Source organism: Xiphophorus hellerii, chromosome 22, assembly GCF_003331165.1.
Source record: "Xiphophorus hellerii strain 12219 chromosome 22, Xiphophorus_hellerii-4.1, whole genome shotgun sequence".
Lineage (NCBI taxonomy): Eukaryota > Metazoa > Chordata > Actinopteri > Cyprinodontiformes > Poeciliidae > Xiphophorus > Xiphophorus hellerii.
Window position 1 is genome coordinate 19160090 of NC_045693.1, and position 13782 is coordinate 19173871.

Below are 13782 nucleotides of genomic sequence, written 5' to 3' on the forward strand. Positions count from 1 at the left end.
GTTCCTTATGCCGGCTCAATACATTAAAGGCGTCACATTAGGCAGCAGATTATTTCAGACTCGTGCTAGAGTGTCACAAAGTCTTAATTTTATAATGCAATGTAACCTGCCAGGTTCACACTCTTGGATACAATTCTAGTTTTCTCTCTAAAACAGTACTTCTGGAGGTTTTTTTAAATCTTATTTTTCTTTCTCCATTGACTGTGTACTGGTGTACTGTGAAGTAAACAAGTTCGACAGCAGGAGCTCATGACATCACAAGAGGTTTTACTAAACGTTGAGTAACTTGTGGTCATTTTTAACAGATTCTGAAGCACTCAGGTTGCTTGTGAATTGTAAATGGTTCAGTCTTACTGACTGACCCACTTATAATGATGAGCCTAAAGTTATAATGGATGTTGATTTGGGTGACAAAGCTGAAACAAACCATGATGATGACAATAATTGACTATAAAACTTCAACTGCAATAAAATAATAATAAAAAAAATTTATTAAAAAAATCAAAAGATCTTGAATAGGTTGCCACCAAAGTCAAGAGAGTAATGGACTTGTCAATTGAGTGGGGACGTTTGATCTAAAACAAATAAAGATTTACAACACCATTACAAAATAAATAGAAAAGCTGACTGACAGGTTTCATGGGTTTGATAGATTTTGTGGGGAAGCCTAATTGGTAGCTTTAATCAGTAATAGCAGTACAATAAGACTAATGTAATTTATGTGAAAGTGGACAAACTGAAAGAATTATTGCTTGTGTTAATATGCCATTTTTTAAAATACATTATTCTTACAGTTTTATTAAGATTAGGCTAATGACTGCTTCTTTTAAAAGTTTATTATTAGGTTAAAAGAGGTAAATCAAACTTTAACAGACCATTTACCACCCTAAACATGTTTCATGTCAACGTTTTGAAGTTTCACTTTTATTCCACTCATGACCTTACAAAAGAAAGTTTTTGGACTTGATGTCACAACCCACTGGAGGACTTGCCAGCAACATTCTGTGCTTTCATTTCAACTTCTCAAGCGTGATCCTGCAAATATTTATATTTTTCACCTCATCTCCCTGGAAACACGTTTGAAGGTCTCCTAACAGGATTTTTGTGGATTGAAGTGAATTGCTCCAGCATGTAGCGGTGAACTTTTCCATAGCAGGATGTGGATGTCTGTCTGACAGTGAGAAACATTCACACTCTGCCTTTTTGAGTAATGACTGCGCAGGATTCAGTGGTTCTCAATGTGTGGTGCATACGCCACTGGATTTACCTAGGCTCCTTTTAATGCTACTCTAAAATGATTTTATTAGGTTTTTTTTCTGTTTTTACACATTAAATGTGAAGAAATTAATTGTGACATACATCTAAATAGCACCCATCGCCATTAAGCACAACTTCTTAAAAACAAGAGTTCTGTGAAAAAGAATTTAATACCTCTGCAGCTGGAGATGAATCAGTGGTTATATATATATATAATTTTTTTTTTATTATTTTTTTTTTAACTGCTTCAAAATGTTACTGCATTGAGGCCTGTATGTGGCACTGTAACACTGCCACTGAAATATACCTAAACAAAGGAGGTGAAAGACACATGCCTGTAAAGCAGGCTGTTATTACATTCTTTGACCTGGCGATGTGACATTTTGATTATCTCCATGAAAACCCAACAAAGGAAATCACCTCACAGTCATACTGGTTTACCCATCTTACAACTGGTGGTGTTGCTGTAGTATTGATTGTACAACCTCTGCTAAGACAAAGTTACAGCAAAGGTGTTTGTAAAAATTAATAAATAAAAAAATCTAGAAATCTGTTTTGCAATTTTGATAAATCTTTCGTAATCTGTTTTGATAATCACACACTTACTGACATGTTCTTTTTTGCATCTGCACCAATTATGGAGCCAAATTTAACTTGTAATTCTAACGAGTATGTGTTGAATAGGCACATACTCGTGCCATCTTGCAACACCACCAGTTGTAAGATGGGTAAGCCAGTATGACTGTGAGGTGATTTTCTTTGTTGGGTTTTCATGGAGATAATCAAAATGTCACATCGCCAGGTCAAAGAATGTAATAACAGCCTGCTTTACAGGCATGTGCCTTTCACCTCCTTTGTTTAGGTATATTTCAGTGGCAGTGTTACAGTGCCACATACAGGCCTCAATGCAGTAACATTTTGAAGTAGTTTTTCAAAACATTAAAAAATAAAGTGAAACTGGTCTATTCCTGAAAATGTGGGTTTAAGTCTCCATTAGTTACCAATAGTAGATGATCCAAGATGAATGTAACTAAAAAGTTCAATTGGAATTGAAACTGAAAACCCTGTGTATTTACTTATTTTGTCCACAAAGGGAAATCAGTAGGGAATAGCCATATCCTGACCTCTGAACAAACGTAGTTAATTAAAAGAATTAACAGCCCTGCTGAAACATCTGGTTGGATTTTAGTTTGAATAACTTACTTCCTTTTTTGATATACGTAATCATTAATCAGTTCATAGCATACTATTTTTTTTCTATTTCTGACTGCATTCATGATTTTTCAACAGAAAACTGTCACTTTCAAATAGTCAAACCCGCAAATTGTGTACACTCATATAAATTGGCAGATCAATGTCTAATGAAATTTGATTTTCACTTCCCTTCTATGCTTTTAGCAATGGACTTGACAGCAGCAAGTACCTCATCAGATAAAACTATCACCCACCTGCTATTTAAAAGATGGGTGGGTGTTTTTATTTTATTTACATTTAAAAACACTGGGCCAAGTCATATAATTCAAACAAAATATTATGGGTTATAGGCATAAGGTGGAATAATTGTCTTTGTAAACGTCTCAAACTGTTTCCAAAATGTACATTAAAGTAGAAATTTTAAAAAAAGGGCATCCATTTTGGATTTCGAGACTTGGGTTGGTTCGTGAGAAACTTCTGAGTTTTCCATCCCAAATTCTGGATTTCCGGGAACATTTTGTTCTATTTTCCTTCACTTGGAAAATGGGAAAGTTTGTCTTCAGAGTAAACTAGTAAATCGCAAGTCTTACTGTACTTCTGTATTAAAATGTCTGTCAATACGTCAATACTTTGAATATGTTGTGGATTAATAATTGTGGTGTAACTTATGAGAATTACCAACGGCCTTTTATTTACAACATTCTCCAAACGTTTTTCATCCTGTTTTGCTGCTTTTCCGAAGAACAGCAGCTAAACCTAAACAAATTTTAGCCTACTAAGTGTAACTATATCGTTTTACATTTAATATACACGACTACACTGCGTAGTAAAAGCAGCAAGAGGGGTAGGAGGAGAACGGAACATACCAACGCGCAGGGGGAAGTAGTGGTATACTAGTTTTTTAAAACCTAATTAAAAGTAGCTATTTCTGAGCTTTTAGTGAAACATTTTGTCGTTAAAAGTTAGTGTTAGAGCTTTACGTGTTAGCTGCTGCCTTGTGTGATTTCATATAAGTTTGTTTTTTTTGCTCTTGATGCCTCTCGGCTCCCCCTGCGCCGTCCTGCTTGAAGTGGACGCGGATATTGTTACGCTCAAGTGGAGTCTGAAGTCAGCAGCTCCGTTCCTCGCAGTTCTTCTCAGTCCTGAGTGGAGGACGCCAAACTGACGGCTACAGCTGCGAGAAAAATCTCGTTTTCTCTTTTCATTTATTGAAGATGACATAACTTCAAAAAAAAAAAAAGACACCTGCTGACCAGGTAGTATTCACTCAGACTCGTAGTTGTTTTAACAGCTGCATCTTGATGTTTCTGCTTGAACTGCTCAGAAGTTTACAGTGGCTCATGCTTGCCTGGGTTTCCCCTGAAATCCAGGCAAGATACTTAGGGGAACTAAAAGAAAACTTGTGCGTGTGGTTTTGTGTATTTAAAATTTTTTTTTAAAAAATTCAACTAACATAATCAAAGTAGAGAGATAAATGCTGGATAATGACGGCTTCAGTGAATGACTAGTTTAAAGTTTGGACTTGACCAGTTGAGGCTTAATAAATAGCTTTAAATGTTTAGGACTGGTGCACACATGCACTTATAGATAACAAACAGCCTTTCATGTGACAGTCAAAGCAATGAAACTGAATCTGCAGATACCGTACCAGTGTGCAGAGGCAGTGCGGTTGTTCTGCAGTGTATATTGACAAACAGCTCCTCACCACAGTTGTGAGAAGAGACTGAGAGAGAGAGGCATGCTGAAGCTTTGTTCCATATCTCTCACTCAATCTCCACCACATATATACTTTTCTCCCTCTCTATAGATAAAAATCTCTAATCACTAATTGTAAAGGTTTTCTAAGGACAGTTCTCAAAAAGATGTTTTGTTTGTTCTTTTTGCAGTGATTTTGCTGCTACACCAGGGGGTAAATGTGGCAGGGTGTTGATAATATGCGCTGGTGTTTCATTATGATTATGCTTCTATATGACAGTCATATATAATAAACTTGTGTTATAAAACGTGAAACTGAAACCACTATGAAAAGAAACAATAACAATGTTAGTACAGTAAATCATTTGCAGTTATTCTGAACAGGCTGCCTACACAAGCCTCATTTTGCAACCTCTTTATTGCAGCCTTGTATAATAATCCAAATGAGGGCACTCAGAATGTGGTAGCAAAGTGTTCAACGGCCTGTGTCAATGGGCGATTTATTATTTTTTGGGGTGTTTAGGAAGTCAGAGTGTTGGCTTATGTTTTGCCTTGCTTAACATTTTATGACTGCTGGTTGATCTTTTGTGGACACCACAAACACAAGAACACAGAGAACTGGTTTTTGCACCGTAATCGGAAATACCTAGAAAAGGGGCCTTTACGGCAGCGCTTGGGCCGTAACGTGCAAGGAAGAGGGACAAATTCGGTCAGCAAAACAGGAAATGTCACAGGCTCTTTCGCAAATCCTGTTCTGTGAATGGCCCTTACGAATAGAAAATGTAGAAAAAAGTATAAGGTCGACACAAAGCATAGTTAGGCAAAAAGATTTAATCTCATGTCAGCTCCAGTGTCTAATTACATTTGAGATGTTGATAAGGGTGCTTCACAGGAAAAAAACAAGAAAAAAAACCCTAACTGGTTTGTCTCAAAGATAACTTGCTCAGTCTTTCTTATCTATGTGAAAGAATTTTGATGGCTACTCATGACTTTGATTTCCAAAATATACCACCTCTGCAATGTCACAGCAAGGCATGCCATGCATTGTATTAAGGCATTCCAAGGCTAAAAAATAAAGGTAAACCTTCTTCTGTCTTAAAGTGCTTTTAATGAGATGCCAAAAAAAGAAGTGACTGAAATGTTTTCCTCTGTGCCTCCCTTTCAAGACTTCCTGCTTTGCACTGCCTCTCAGCAGGCTGAAAGAAAACTACAACACTTTTGTCTCGGTTGCAAGAAGCTAAAATCTTTCTGTTTTTAACACTTCCCACTTCCAAAAACACTTGGACAGTCATTGTGCCGGGATGAAATAGTGATGGCAGCATCATTCTGCAGGGTGCAACCCATCACTCTGACTAATGAGCAGCATGTCTATTCAGCAGCCAAAAGTGTTTTCATGTATTACATTTTTTTCATAGTTTCAGTTCATTTTAGCTTGTTTATACTGCACACATTTAATTGCCAAATCAGAACACTGGTCATCTCAAGGCACTTTAAAAAAAAACAAACAGATTCAATTTGGTCATGATCTAAACACAATTTCAGCCCAAAATAGCTCAGTATGATCTGTCTGAGAAAACAAAGTAGACACACAAAAGAGTGGTGCCAAAAACCAATATGAGAAACAAAATAATAAGTAGTAACATATATATGGATGACATTATTGGGACTGTAATACTTATTTTAGTAGTTGTAGAAAAGTTTGGTTGCTTTTATGTCTCTAATAAGGGCAATTAGATGCATTTTTAATATTCATAATACAGTGAAGCCATGTAATTTTTAATCTAGGTTATCACACCGTGAGAACCGCGTGTCTAACCAACGCCTGTTGGGAACAAGCAGTCCAGATCCATCAGATCCTGTCATGTGAATCTGTAAACCTGTTTTCATGGCCTGTCTGATGATTACCCTCCTCGACTTTGTTTTTTAGCTCTGCGCTCAAGTCTTGGGTCACGTGTACAGGGGTTGAATTGGCTGGCTTTTAAAGGTCAATTCAGTTTATTGATTTAATAAAATGAGGCATTATTGTTCAACTCAAGTCAGTTGTCAAAAGGGTTTAAATGACGTCTCAAGTTTAAAATTAGTTGAATTTTACTCTGCCCTTGAAGTATCTAATTACTGAGTAAAGAAAATGCAATCAACCATTTAACGGAGGTTTCCCGTTTTTTATACTGAGTGTTGTGGAGGCTTTGCAGCTGTACTCAAAAGTGGCCAGATACCCTGGCAAATTGTTGTTCAGTTGCTGGCAGTCACTTTAATGAAGTGCAGCTTTGGCGTGCAGCACTTGTACTCAACAACAGCTCTGGCACTGTTAGTCAGAGGGCTTGTTTTTGACATGCTGGAAGCATAATTTATGGCAGCAATCTAAGGCTGGTGTCTTTTTTTTTCTTTTTTTCTTTCTCTCTTTTTTTTTTAAAGGGGATCACTCTGCGCTGCACTGTGTGTGCTTAAGATGCTAACATTTGCAAGGCCTTTGTGTTGCAAGCAAAAGGTCCTATTAGAGCTCCATTCTGCCAGTGGGCAGCTGTGTGCCTGTGGCTGAGCGGGCCTCTGGTCCATTCAGCGTCTGTGTGTACGGCTCTAACTCGCTCTACATGCTGACGCGCATGCTGCCACTTTCAACCCTCTTTTGTTTTGCGTTGCCATTTCTACTTCTGTGATATTCCTGCAAAGATAACGCAACACGATTATTTACCATGACTGTCTGCGCCCATCTGTGTTAGATTTACTTTTCTGGGACCTGTAGTCCTGTCCAGCCCTGCAACCGACGTACTGACACATATATTCACTCCGAACCCTATTTATATGAATTCTGCTATTCTTTCTTGAACGTATTCCTTCCTCATTAACATAACAGATTTGAGAGTCTGGCGTCTTGTCACCCACAGAGCCTAAGACCTACATCTGAAAAGAAAAGAATGGCTCGGAAAAGAAAAGAGGCAGACTTGCAACACAAGAACTACCCCAACCCCCTAAAAACCAGACTCCTGAGATGAAAAGGTTTCTGGGATGCAATAGAAATGTTCCCATCAACACATCTCCCTCTTGTTCTCATAGATAGTGACAGTGAGGAAGCACCTTGAGTTCAGAGAGAGAGAAAGAAAAAAAGAGAGCAGTTTTTTTGACTCTCAAATGAGGATCTGTCCCCTCGGGGGCTTAGTTTTTGTTAGTTCGTTTGCATATCCGATGTCTGATGCTATTGCAGACTTTGTGTGTGTTTAACCTGTTTCTGCTGGAAAACCCCATAGTCCAGGTGAGCTGATGGTTTTGCATTTTCTTTCTTTTTGTTATTGTATTCTCTGGTTTATGAACAACAGTGTTTTGCATTCCTGTCTTTACCATTTTGAAATGACTTTTTCTCAAAACTCCAATCCCATCAGGTCTTGTCTAGATGATACTGTGTGTGACTTTCTGTTTATATACTCCCTTTTTCTGATATAGTTTCCCATTTGCCTCTGATTAAGAAAGGAGAACTGAAAGCTTACAACTTTATTTAGTGTATTTTACAGCCTTTGTTTCCTTTCTGATGCCTAAATAACTAATTAAAAGACTTACGCTAACAATTGACACTGGTGAGAAGAGACACAATATTTAGACCTTTTCTTAAAACTATTTCCTCCAGTTGATGGATAAAAACACCTTAAATCAGTGCCTCAGGGTTATCCTAAAATGTTTGCCTAAGAATCACTGCTTATTACTTAAACTATGGGTTAAATAATAATTTTGTAATCAGAAATTGGTTTGGGACTAGAATTGGTCGACAAATTTTACGATAGAATGCATTTTTTGTGTTGCTAGTACAAGTTGTACTCAGCAAATCCTGCTAACTGGCCTGACAAGTGACATGTTTCCAGTGTGTTTAACAAAAGCAGCAATTCAATTTTACCTTCGTGCCAAATTGCTATCAGTGTTGATTGACGGTGGGGCAAAGAAATACCTGCAACATTTCACATTGCACTAATTTTCTAGTGAAGACAAAGCCCAGATCTTTGTGGGTGTTGGTTTATTTTTCTAGCTCAGAAAAAAAGACTTTAATCTGACATTATAAATTATTTCAAGTTCTTTGGATATAATTATGTGGTTTTTCTTTATCACATTTTTTCTTTTTTTTAAATCTATTACAATACTCTGATTTTTTGTTTTTAGTATTCATGATGAGATCACATGATGATGAACAAGCATGAGTCTGAGCAAATAATCTCCACGGTATTACAAGTTTTATTGCCACAACAGCTTTTTCATACATTTGTGGATGTTAAGTTCCAAGGATTCCCTCTGCCCCACAACTTACTGGAACGCTCCTAGTCGTTTCTGTGCAACCTTCAACATTAGAAACCAGACCTCAAGTTGGTAACGAAAAACTTTTCCTGTTTTCTGTAAATGGCTTGTGACACTTTGTGTGACATCCTTCAAAACTGTCTCTCTTTGGCTTGATAGCAGAGACACTGTCACCTGATAATCCTGCTCTTACAAGCAGGACCAATTTTCATGGAGACTTGTAATAACCTACAGTCTTTATGCTTCTGTAATATATTATGTTTGAATCCATTTTACATTTTACAGGTTATTACAAATAGCAGCACAGAAAACAAATTACTTAAGTTTGCGACCATCAGCTAACTAGCAGCAGGCCAGGCACTCATGAGAAATAAATACAAAAGTTTTTTCTGACTAAAGCTAACCTTTCTAACTAGAAGTCAGAAAGTTAATATTCAAAGAGATTCTTTTTCTCAAAAATCTATGTGAATGTATGTCACACTTAAGAAAATATAGATTTTACTGTGGCCACTTTTTATTGCTGTGAACGTTTTCACGGCAGCTCCATATGGGTCAGAATGACCTGATGGCATTCTAACTTTGAGCCACAGTATCACAGTTTCACAGTATTAACAGGATAATTGAAAACATATGTTCTGTTGGGTTCAACTCAAGTCAGTTGTCAAAGTTTAAGTGATGTCTCAAGTGACACTCCGATTTTAAACTAATATTATTCTGATTCTCTTTGTTCCACACAGCTTTAGTCACATCGTCACTCTCTCTGGCATCTCATTAAAATGACTTCAATTAATGTTGTGGAGAATTTATACAGTTTTGAAACTTTTAACTTTTTAAAACCTTGGATGGCTTCAGCCCATAAATCCCTATAATCCTTTCTAACCAATTCAAGGACCAGAATCGGACCTCATTCTAGTCTGATTCTGGTTCTTTTGTAATTCCTAATATAACATGGCAGTTGTTGCTATTTTGGTTTAGCTACATGGGCTAAAGCAGACGTAGAAAAAATACAGGTAAAGTCGATTACTACTTTCAAATCCATATGGTACCAAGTTGATATTTGAAATTAGTTAGGTTATCTGCATGGGGAGCTAACATGCAGTCATCTACTACAGACATGCAACCTGTAGCTTGCTAACTCTAGCTTTAACAGTATTAGCTTCATTAAAGTGAGTAGAAGAACATTTAATCCCTGCTTGACTGTCCATGTTTTTCATGATCAGAAATGTTTCCAAACAGCCAAGCAAGGAAAGAGTGTGGCTGCCATCTTTAAGCTAGCTGACTTAAAGATGTGTAGCCTACAGGTGGGGAATAGGGAGTGGGGGACTTCATACATTTGGGGAAAATACTGTCCACTTTCTGCTTTATCTCAAGAAAAGGACTTTAAACTTGTTATGCGCATTATGCCTTGTCAATTATTTTGAATTGCTAAAGTCATTCTGCTGACAGTGACTAAACCGGCATATTTTTTTCACAATATGAAATCATCCACTTAAGTAAGTAAGTAAGAGGAAGGAAAACTACTAAAAATGTTTTTGGTAAATTCCAAGCTTGCAGTCGACAATACATTCTAATTCATACTATTTTCAACATTGTGGCAATGGTCCTTCCTGCTTTGCTTCGCACAACGTAGAACACCCTCAAATTGTTTGACATTTTTCCTATTTATAGCTGCGTAAACAATGGTGGACTCGTGAAAGAAAAAAATAATTATACCCAAAGTCTCACACCTCCAGCTTGCTCTTAAATCCTGACTGTTTAACACCCCTGTTTCACAGTGTGCTGAGCAGTCAGAGGGGTCCATGTGGCAAACTGAGCCCCGTCACGAATGAATGAATGGGCCGATGGAATGCTGCATAGTTTTCATTCTGACATACTCCCGTCCGTACACAATCCCTAAAACTCACCCGCAGCTCTATGGTGGGAACATAGTGTTATGTAACACCAAAAGGATACTTTATTGGCTGATCAGTTGTGACAAGATGTGCAATGTAACTTACTTTTGCAACACAGGAGGGGTCCCCGTTTTATTTATTTATTTAATTATTTTTTTTCTGAGCTGAACAATTGCAAGGGATTGCCAGGAGCACTGGAGGCTCCCATGTAATGTATCCCTGATGGATTAGGGCCTTGGCTTGTGTGCAAAGAACAGAGCAGGGCCAGGCACTCATGGATAATGGAAGAAAGCACCAGAGAATGGCAAGGATTGATTGGGAAGGAGCAGTGTAATTAGTGGGCTACCTGATGTATGAGTAGCCATGGCATGTAGGGGTTACTCCCAGGGGCAAGGGGCCTCATACCTTTCTTTTCTTAAACTAAAACACCTGATCCGATGCCTGTCAAGCTTCTAAAGAATTAATTTAACTAATTTCTGTTCTGAGACACCAGGGTCAAACCTGAATACATTTCAGAGTTTCCCCGAGAAGGGTGAAAAAAAAACAACAGTTTTTAGTTTTCAGTTTGCACATAGCTTTATAGACGAGCCTTTCTCATTGATGCAATTTCCTATAACAAACACACTTACTCATAAACTGATGAGCTGTCCAGACAACAGTTTTAACAAGATTGGTGACGTCTGCCGTCTCCAAATCAGCAGTTGTCAATGTTGACCTCCGTTTGTATATGGCTGCTATGGCTACCCATTCAGTTCCTAGAAACAGTGTTTAACTTAGCAACTATTTAATAAAGTACAACCACGCTCTTAGTAAGTCAAGAGTGTGTACAGCATATATGAGGCATGAAGACAGATAGGCACATCATTTGAACTATGTCGTTAAATTTGTAAAAAGATGCATATTTGTTTTGTTTATACATATACAGTATATGCTCATTGTGAGTTTTATGCATTAGACTGCGAGTGTATTGCAATAGAAACAAAAAAAAGTTATTTGCCCACGGGCAAAGATTTAGACCGTGGTCAAAATCTTGCTGCTGTTTTTAAACAGCTGCTGCTGTTTTTGAACTATTGGTATTGCGAGAGCATAAATAAAGTCTGTAATAATGTTTAAATATGTGACTGAACATCTTGTAACTGGTGTTAGGTAGGTAGGCTGTTTGATAATAGATAGGTTTTATTTTCAGTATTTTAAGTTCCTCAGGGTTGAGTGTGTGCAAGGTTGGATTTATACCAAGAAAAATGTGTTTTTTTTATCATATTTTGTACTGTCAGTAATATTCTCAAAACAATAAATTCCACAAAGTATTATGACAAATTTTCAAAAAGGCCACAGCACCTACAAATAGCTAGCAAATTGGTAGAAATTGCTCCATAAAGCAATAAAACAGTTGCAATTAAACTTTTACACAAGATCTTTGGAGAAAAAAAAACAATCTTAAATCACTTGTCTCACAAGGGGCCAAACTTGTTAGCTTTTAAATCATTTCTTAGAATTTTTTTATGCTTTCTGATGGTCCCTCAGTGTTTTTTGTCAGACACATACTCCTTTTTCTCTCATCTTTTCTTCAGGGTCTGATCAGTTCAAGAGGATTTTTAGTTATATTTTTTGTGATAATACACAAAAACAAGCAGGCTGAAGGTTTTCAAAACCCTAGAGATGAGTTTTTCATGGTGAATCAATTTCAATTGGGATCTGTAGACACTGTTACCAGCTTCCTGTAACAGCAACACAACTTGTTCCACTTTCTGGAAACTGAGAAATATGAAGGATAAAATAGTTAAGAGTAATAATAGTTTTAAATTATATCAGATAAACAGCTTAATGTTCATGCATCTCTTTGGTCTTGTGCCCTGATGTGTGTTTCAGATGCTATTAATCTGCTATAGAAAGTCTCTCATATTTTCTCTTTGGTTTTTTGAACTACTTCCTGTCAGGCCAATTACAAGAACTAGACAGGACATAGTAGAAAAGATTGAAAAAGAACAACTTTAAAAAGCTTGGACAATTATTAATTTAGTAAAGTGCAAAGAAATTACTTTTGCATAGTGCTACATGTTAAATATTTCTTTTTCTTTAACCTATAAATCTAAACACATTATTATTTTCCTCTGTGGTAGCGAGGCAAATCCCCTGCATTACTGCCATTTGTAATAAATCCAGTGTAATGATCAGAATTTGGGACCTGCTCAGTCTGAGTTCTTTGAGTCCTTTTGTTAAAGCAAGAGTAACATATTATGCACTGTATGTCAAGCTCATTTGGGGATTTCTCCTTTTGCGTCTTTGGTAATAAAATCATCGAGCTCCACACCCAGTTTAGCAGCAGCACAGTCTTACCACAGGGGAAGTACAGCTCATACATTGAAAGTATGCTTACATCTGCAACTGATGTCAGTGTAGCTTCGTGTCACTTTGTGTCGTGTAGTAAGATGAATTCCGGTGTGAACTGCACTTAAAGAATGACTGTTAAGAAATGGCAGATCTGAGAGGTGACTTGATGTTAGGTGAAGTTTGCTTTTGCTGTGCGAATCTGGAGCTACTTGTATTTCAGATCCCTCAAAAAATGAAAGAGTCAGTTGAACTGAGTCAGATGTAATATTACAGTAGTAGTAGTAGTAATAAAATCTGCAAAAGTGAAACTCTTTAGTTTTATCTTTATGTTGACACAAATAGATAAAAAATGTTTGAACGTATTCTTTGAACAGTCTTATACAGCATGTGTATTTCTTTATTGTTATCCTGGAATTGTGTGTAAATTCATAAAATCCTACCAACGCACATGAAGGATTATGGATCATAACGAAACTGGAGACATTGTTTTTACCACAAATAAATAAACATGAATGAACATGAAGAATGAAAGTAGCAACAAAGACAAAGTGGGATTTTAGCACATAAAACAAAAGCACTGTCCATCGGGGTTTAGGTCCACGTAAATGCAACTTTTGATGTCTAAATGTGGTTGATCACTTGTGCTAACCAAACCTGATTTTTCTATATTATTTTTTGTTCAAGTCAAACTTGGACGGTACCAAAGGGCTACAAAAGTCTGATTCAACATTTCTTACTAGATCAAATAAAAGCAAAGGCAAACCAACCTTAAATAGCTGTGAACAGTGATCTCCATGGACATCCAATGTTAGGTTTTTAAACTGATGCCTCCAATGTGGAGTAATGTAACTAGGCTCTGAGACACCTTCAGAGAAGAAGAAAAGAACCAGATTTATTAGATGTTCTTGTTTCTGGAAGCACAAATAGAACTGAAGCAAAGCTGCAAAAAGTCACAAACAAAAGAACTAGCTAAATGTCTGGCCGATGAACTTTTAACAGTGACGATAGAAAAATGTTTAACTGACGGATCAAGGCTTTGTTTTTCCGCTTGTGAAGATGTACTGGTGTTAAAGTGGGCTGATTTTGGCCTACTTTCCTTCGCAAGTGGATACTAGGGTGATGGCTAAAGGAGTCCGTG

General features: G+C 37.1%; 1 protein-coding gene across 1 annotated transcript in view; it reads left to right on the top strand.

The window, feature by feature from the left end:
- The first annotated feature begins 3569 nt into the window (after positions 1–3569).
- LOC116713538 (protein FAM53B-like) overlaps positions 3570–13782 on the top strand; it is a 29220-nt gene continuing 19007 nt past the window's right edge. The window contains exon 1 of the mRNA XM_032553724.1: positions 3570–3707. The gene's annotated coding sequence lies outside the window, so the exon portion shown is untranslated. The remainder of the gene's footprint in view (positions 3708–13782) is intronic.